The sequence below is a fragment of the Strix aluco genome, chromosome W, assembly GCF_031877795.1.
Source record: "Strix aluco isolate bStrAlu1 chromosome W, bStrAlu1.hap1, whole genome shotgun sequence".
Classification (NCBI taxonomy): Eukaryota; Metazoa; Chordata; class Aves; order Strigiformes; family Strigidae; genus Strix; species Strix aluco.
The window spans coordinates 5,933,204-5,940,519 of NC_133970.1; the positions used below are offsets into that span (position 1 = coordinate 5,933,204).

Here is a 7,316-nt window from a genome sequence, read left to right on the forward strand (position 1 = left end):
ATACCTACCTCCTAGAAGAGCAGGTATGTGAGTTGGAAGGAAGAACAACTGCAATATGGGGTTCTTTTAGGAGAAATGCTGCTCCGGTTTCCAGTAGTAGAGTGCCCAAGCAGAGCAGAAATATTGACTTTGCTCATGATCCTATGAGAAGAACTTCTGATTTGTATTCACAAGAAGTGAGTGATCAAGATGAGACTGAAACCCGTGCACACCACACTAACCCATTTGTCGATAGTGGGTATTATGATCAACATTAGAGGGGCCCTTCCTCCAGCCAGGCAGAGGACAGGGACAACCGAGTTTATTGGTCCGTCTGGATTCGATGGCCTGGCACATCTGACCCCCAGCAGTATAAGGCTTTAGTGGACATTGGTGCTCAATGCACCCTAATGCCGTCAAATTTTAAAGGGGCAGAACCCCTTTGTATTTCAGGAGTGACAGGGGGGTCTCAACAGTTGACTGTATTGGAGGCCGAGGTGAGCCTTAGTGGAAAAGAGTGGGAAAAACACCCCATTGTGACTGGCCCAGAAGCTCCATGTATTCTTGGTACAGATTATCTCAGGAGAGGGTATTTTAAGGACCCAAAAGTGTATCGATGAGCTTTTGGTATAACTGCCTTGGAAACAGAAGAAATTAAACAGCTGTCTGTGTTACCTGGTGTTGTGGTTTGAACTCAGCCGGTAGCCAATCGCCACATGGCCAGTTGTTTACTTTCCCTCTCGCCCCCCCCCCAGTGAAATAGGGGAGGAACAAAAGAAGAAATTCATAGGTTGAATAAAAAAAAAATTATTTAGTAATAGTAACAAAAACAATAGTAAGTCCAAAACAGGTAAAATGCAGCAGTGGCTCACTGAGCGGCAACCGGTATGGAGCCCCTCTCCAGCAGCGATCCCGACCGCACCAGTAAATCCCACCACGCCAACCCAGAAACTGAAACAGGGCATGAGAGAGCATGCCTCCACCTATATGGTGAGCATGACGTCACATGACATGGAACGCTCCAATGATCGATCCAGACCTGGCCCTCTAGCTGGGCTCCCTCTCAGCCCAAGGAAAAGTTAACTCTATCCTGGCTGAAACCAGGACACCTGGTCTCTCAGAGGATCCTTCTGTTGTGGGATTGCTGAGGGTCGAAGAACAGCAGGTGCCAATTGCCACTACAACAGTGCACCCCCCCCCCCCCCCCCTTCTTCCCGGGCTTAACTTTACTCCCGAATTCCCTACCTCCTCCCTCCGAGCGGTGCAGGGGAACGGGGATTGGGGGTTGCAGTCAGTTCATCACATGTTGTCTCTGCTGCTCCTTCCTCCTCAGGGGGAGGACTCCTCACACTCTTCCTCTGCTCCAGCATGGTGGCCCTCCCATGGGAGACAGTCCTCCATGAACTTCTCCCACATGAGTCCTTCCCACGGGCTGCAGTTCTTCACAAACTGCTCCAGTGTGGATCCCTTCCACGAGGTGCAGTCTTTCAGGAACAGACTGCTCCTGCATGGGTCCCCCATGGGGTCACAAGTCCTGCCATCAAACCTGCTCCAGAGTGGGCTCCTCTCTCCATGGGTCCACAGGTCCTGCCAGGAGCCTGCTCCAGCATGGGCTTCCCACGGGGTCACAGCCTCCTTTGGGTGCATTCACCTGCTCCAGTGTGGGGTCCTCCCCGGGCTGCAGGTGGCTATCTCCTCCACCATGGACCTCCATGGGCTGCAGGGATTCAACCTGCCTCACCATGGTCTTCAACACGGGCTGCAGGGGAATCTCTTCTCTGGTGCCTGAAGCACCTCCTCCCCCTCCTTCCTCACTGACCTTGGTCTCTGCAGAGTTGTTTTTCTCACATATTTTCACTCCTCTCCAGCTGCAGTTGCTGTTGTGCAGCAACTTTTCCCCCTGTCCCAATCCAATGTCGGGGGATGTTTTGATACGATCCCAAGAGCGAGATTAAGACACAAACGAGGTCAAATGCCGTACAACCTTTCAAACTTTATTCCCGTTAAAAGAGGTAATAGCGATAGGACAGAGGGAAGCAGAAAAGGTCAGAATATCTAAGCAAGCAAACGGAAGAGATGCAGCAAGCTCAGTTACCACCACCACGAATCCAGCAGCATCCCATTGATTCAGTCTCGGTGCAGGTGATGGGGGATCCCCCCAGAGAAGAGTACGCAGTCCTTTTATCATCCCAGTACCCACAATTAGTCCGCCCATTTCCACAGAGCTCATTATCATATTCACCGCCCCATGTTCCTCCATGAGTGCATGCCCAGGTGTTCACAGTGGTCATACTGGGGGGAGTGGTTGGCCAGCGATGCCTTGAGCCTCCGCATGTCCTTCTCGTCCCGACTTCTTCCCCAGCCCTGCGTGCAAGCGCAACTTGGTAGATGTTATGAAAGATGTAGTTGTTCCAGCTTCAGGAAGACACTGTGGGTTTTTTCAGGGATATTTCAGGGCATACTTCTTCATGACAATGGAATGTTGAGGCCCAGTTTAGGCAGTGGTGCAGTGTCGAAACAGGCAGTTGACACAGTCCGACAGTCTTACACCACCCTGCGGCTCAGGAGATGGTAATGGCGCAGCAGCAATGCCGAGACAAAATGGCTGACAGTCCCTTACACCACCCCGTGGCTCGACATTGTTGTCTTCATGGTGGCACAAAAGATAGAGGTAGAAAGAGAGAGAGAAAGGACAGAAATAGTGTGCAACACGCTAACGAACAATATTTCCAACTAGCATATAACTGACAACATCTCTAACAAATATTTAACATTTAAATTTAGCTAATTTTACAAAACCAAAACATTCTATAAACTGATTTTAAGGCTGTGAGGAATCATTAGAAGAAGACGACGGCAGTTTACACGGTGGACATTTGCAAGGACAAAAAACAAGTATTAAAAGAACAATTAAGGTAACGGTTAACAAAATCAAGGCCACATAATAAATTGGAATCAGCACTAACATGTGATCCATTATTTCCCATGGTTCTAGTAATGTACCGCTGAGTGGTTACGGCCCTGGCGGTGCACGCAGTCTGCTGCCCTGGTCTGCGGGAGTTGGGGTCAGCATACACAGCAGGAAAATTGATTCCCACACCCCCTTACTCTAAAGCGCATGTGTTGTCTTGGCCTAGAAGCTTCTATTCCAAATTTAGACAAAGACAAATAAGCAATAACACTACAAATTCACTGCTCAATATTGTTGTGGTGATGATAAGAGGTAAAAGAATAGATGGGCAAGAAGGCAGTCTAAATAATCGATACAGCTGCAGACTTTGATTGGTGAACGGCACGAATTTGTTTTATGCCATACAACATGTTGGATTAATTGAATAAAGCAAGGAATAACACATGGCAAAAACATCAAAGCGGCAAACGCACATAACATAAAATAAAAGCTGCTTTATCCATGGTGCTCTCGGTAACCAAGACCATAAATCACCATTCCAGCCGTTCCATGTTAGAACAGGGATACGGCCACTTTTCTAATGTCTGTGGTCAGCTGAAGAACCACGTCACCTACATCGTCTATTTCCAAACAACAATTAGAAATATTTAGTTTCCCACATAGTCCTCCCTCTTCAGATAGTAAATAATCCAAAGCCATGTGGTGTTAAAGGATTGAAGTGTGCATCTGTTGAGATTGTTGAGTTAAAAGGTCTATAGCATTAGTAGTTTTATTGGTCATGATTTCCAAGATTGCTTGCAATCGAATTATATGCGGTTCAGATTGTAGATCAGTTCTCTTGCCCCTGCTATCAGTTCATTGGGATTCCAAGTGGCAGGCCCATAATGCTCAATTATTCTTTCAGGAGGCCACTCATTTTCCCCCACTTTTGTGTTCCACCTATTTTAACCTCAACAGATTGCTTGTTGTGGGCAATCCTTTTGTCCCCTAAATTATCATGTAGTCTTATTCCCAATTGAGGACCACCTGCCTCTGGAAGAAGGAATAACAGAGGTCGGATAATCCCTACATAACAAATCCCTGACCACTTTGCTGGTAGTTGCTTGTAGGCAGTATGTCCACAAATCCAATAATGACCTTTTAAAGCCCAGGCCCCATTAGCAAGGGACCTTCCCATGATTCACTGTCTATTGGTTGTTCATAATTGTACTGGGTCTGGCTGAGCCAGAACTGGTTTTCCCCTGTAGCAGCCCTCATGGTGCTGTGTTTTATGTTGGGAGCTGGCAGGGTGTTGATAGCACACTGGTATTGTGGCTACTGCTGAGTAGTGCTTACACAGAACCAAGGCTCTTTCTGACATTTTCCCCCCCACAGTGGGACGGGGTGGGCAAGATCTTGGGAGGGGACACAACCAGGACAGCTGACCCGAACTGACCAAAGGGATATTCCAGACCATATGACGTCTGCTCAGTATAAAGCTGGGAGAAAGGAGGAAGGGGGTGGGGTCACCCTTGGTCCTCCGAGGCAACCACTACGCGTATCGGAGCCCTGCTTCCTGAGAAGGCCCGACATCGCCTGTTCATGGGAAGTATAGAATAAATCTGTTTTCTTTTTTTTGCTTCCGCGCGTGGACCTTTGCTTCACTTTGCTTATATTAAAACTGCTTTTGTTTTACCCACAAGGGTTGGTTGGTTCTTTTTTTTACCTATCTTATTTTCTTTCCCCTCTTTGCCCTGTTGAGAAAAAAGGGGGAAGGGGGGGGAAGTGATAGAGCGACTTGGTGGGTACCTGGCATTTAGCCAAGGTCAAACCACCACAATAATATAAATGGTTCTCAGGTCCTAGAGGTCCTCCCACCATGGTTGCTTCCCCTTCAAAGTCACAGTAATTACATTTCCAGGCTTCTGCATTGGATCGCCATTTACAGTTGCACCCCCAATCGCCCTTACCCGTTCGGTTGGTTGCAGACCAAAATTTGTTGAAATAAGTTCGGGTTCCATTTTGGTATTGCCATGCCCACTGATACACCCATACTATATGGTTTTTATCTGCACTATTGGCTTGTAGACAATTTCCAAACAGCGCATCAAAGAAACGGTCTCTCATTACCTCTTTACAACTTTCCCTTGTAGGTTCTTGGTAGTGAGTTTTACATGTGTTTGGTTCCATCTCCCTTGGTATTTAGACCAATCATAGGGTCTACAATGGGGGTCATAACAATCAAAGCCAGGAGATAAAGTCCATTCACAAACACTCTTCCCGACTCATACTCCTCTCTTTTTTGTCCGGTAAAGGAAATAAACACCTTTTCTGGGAAAATGGAGTCGCCAGGGATAGGCATCCTCAGTCCAGAATCCTGTCCCATTATGGACTGTACTCAGGTTGCTGACACACCATTTAGGGTGCACTGGTTGGGCCAGCCAAGGTCAATCTTCAAATCCTCCTGGACCTCCACACACTCAGCAATTAGTAAGGTTTAATGCACTGGCAACAGAATGACCTAAAGCCACAAATTCGTTTTCCCCCCATTCTCGGTTAACACTTAGAGAGCTGAAGCTTCCCCCAGAACCAAGGGAGAGGAGAACGGTCACCCAAAACAGTTTTGACGATGATACACAATACATCCTACAAATATGAATAAGACAATGGACATCAATACTATACAAAAAATCAAAATCCACGTAAAGATGCCCGTCGGGGCTCAGGATATCGTTCTCCGTGGGATTTTACCTACAAGACTAAAGGAAAGCATTCTCGGTTCATTTTGAGAACCAGAAGTGGGTTAGTTAGAAAGATGGAATAATCCACCTTGTATCAATGATGGGCTTCTGGGATGATCAGGGCCATGTGGGGCTGGCATGATCATTGGAGCTTTTGGACAGAATGCTGTACTGCTGTCCTTCCAGGTGAAGGCAAAGCGATCCTGTTCCTCAGGTTGTAAATGCACCATAAAAAAACCCCCCACATATTCTTGACATCAATTGTTGCCATAGCAGGGTGGGCTGGTGCAGGTCTTATCAACAGCACGTCCAATAACAGGAAACCAAAAACCCATTGTCTCCCTTTAAAACATTGATTCCCAGGAGACTGAGTGGGAAATCTCCCACTACTGTGGCAATTCTAATGGCATCGTCCTCCCCTGGTAATCACAAGTTTACAGATGCAACTGCCTGTGGTTGGACACTGCCAAGTGCGTTTACCATTAGTAATTTTTGTTTTGAAGGTTTGATTCCACATGAGATGGCATCTGCGGTGGTAAGTGCAGATATTTGGGCTCCAGTATCTACTAAAAAGGTCACCAGAGTTTGTCTGGGTCCTACTATTCCTGTAATCAATAAATCACCCTCTTTGGTTTCGGTGAGCTGTCTAACAAACATCCATCCTCTGCCTCCCCCCTCACCTTCGGGGGTGCTTTGAATCTTCCCTTGTGTCCTGGTTTCAGCCAGGATAGAGTTAACTTTCCTTGGGCAGAGAGGGAGAACAGCTGGAGGGCCGGGTCCGGATTGATCATTGGAGCATTCCATGTCATGTGACGTCATGCTCACCATATAGGTGGACACATGCTCTCTCACGCCCTGTTTCAGTTTCTGGGTTGGCATGGTGGGATTTTCTGGTGCGGTCTGGATTGCTGCTGGGGATGGGCTGCGTACCAGTCACTGCTTGGTAAGCCACTGCTGCATTTTACCCGTTTTGGACTTACTATTGTTACTATTGGTTTTGTTACTATTACTAAATATTTTTTTTTTATTCAACCTATGAATTTCTTCTTTTGTCCCTCCCCTATTTCACCGGGGAGGGGGTGGGGGAAGTAAACAACTGGCCACATGGCGATTTGCTACCAGCTGTGTTCAAACCACAACAGTTTTTGGGTCGCGACAAGGGAGGAAGAGACACTTTCTTCATATTGTCATAGTTGGTGAGCCAATTCATGCACTGTTGGTCCCTCTTCATCTCTCCAGTCCATTACTGCTAATACATTGGCATATGATGCTGGTGTGCTTCATACAAACTTCTGCCACATGGGCTGGGTGCATTGGACTTCATCTGGACCTGTGGGTAGCCATGCATTATCTGGGTCATAGTAAACCATCTCCCACCCAGCTAGTTCAGTCAGTAGAGTATGGGACTTTTAATCCTAGGGTCGTGGGTTCGAGCCCCACATTGGGCACCAAAAACTGGAGCCTGGGTTTGTGCGATAGTGCCGTCAGTGCATTGTTATAGTAGTGATCGGCATGTGTTTTTCTTCAACCCTCATCAATCCCACAACAGAAGGGTCCTCTGAGAGACCGGGCAAAGCAGACAGCTGTTTGATTTCCTCTCTTTCCGAGGCAGCTATACTGAAAGCCCACCGATACCCTTTTGGGTGCTTAAAATACCCTCTCCTGAGATAATCTATACCAAGAATGCATGGAGCTTCTGGGCCAGT

At 47.2% G+C, this 7,316-nt stretch overlaps 1 non-coding gene across 1 annotated transcript; it reads left to right on the forward strand.

Moving 5' to 3' along the window:
• Positions 1-6,985: 6,985 nt before the first annotated feature.
• TRNAK-UUU (transfer RNA lysine (anticodon UUU)) lies at positions 6,986-7,058 on the forward strand. Its single transcript has one exon. It is a non-coding gene; the product is annotated as a tRNA-Lys (tRNA).
• The last annotated feature ends 258 nt before the right edge of the window (positions 7,059-7,316 follow it).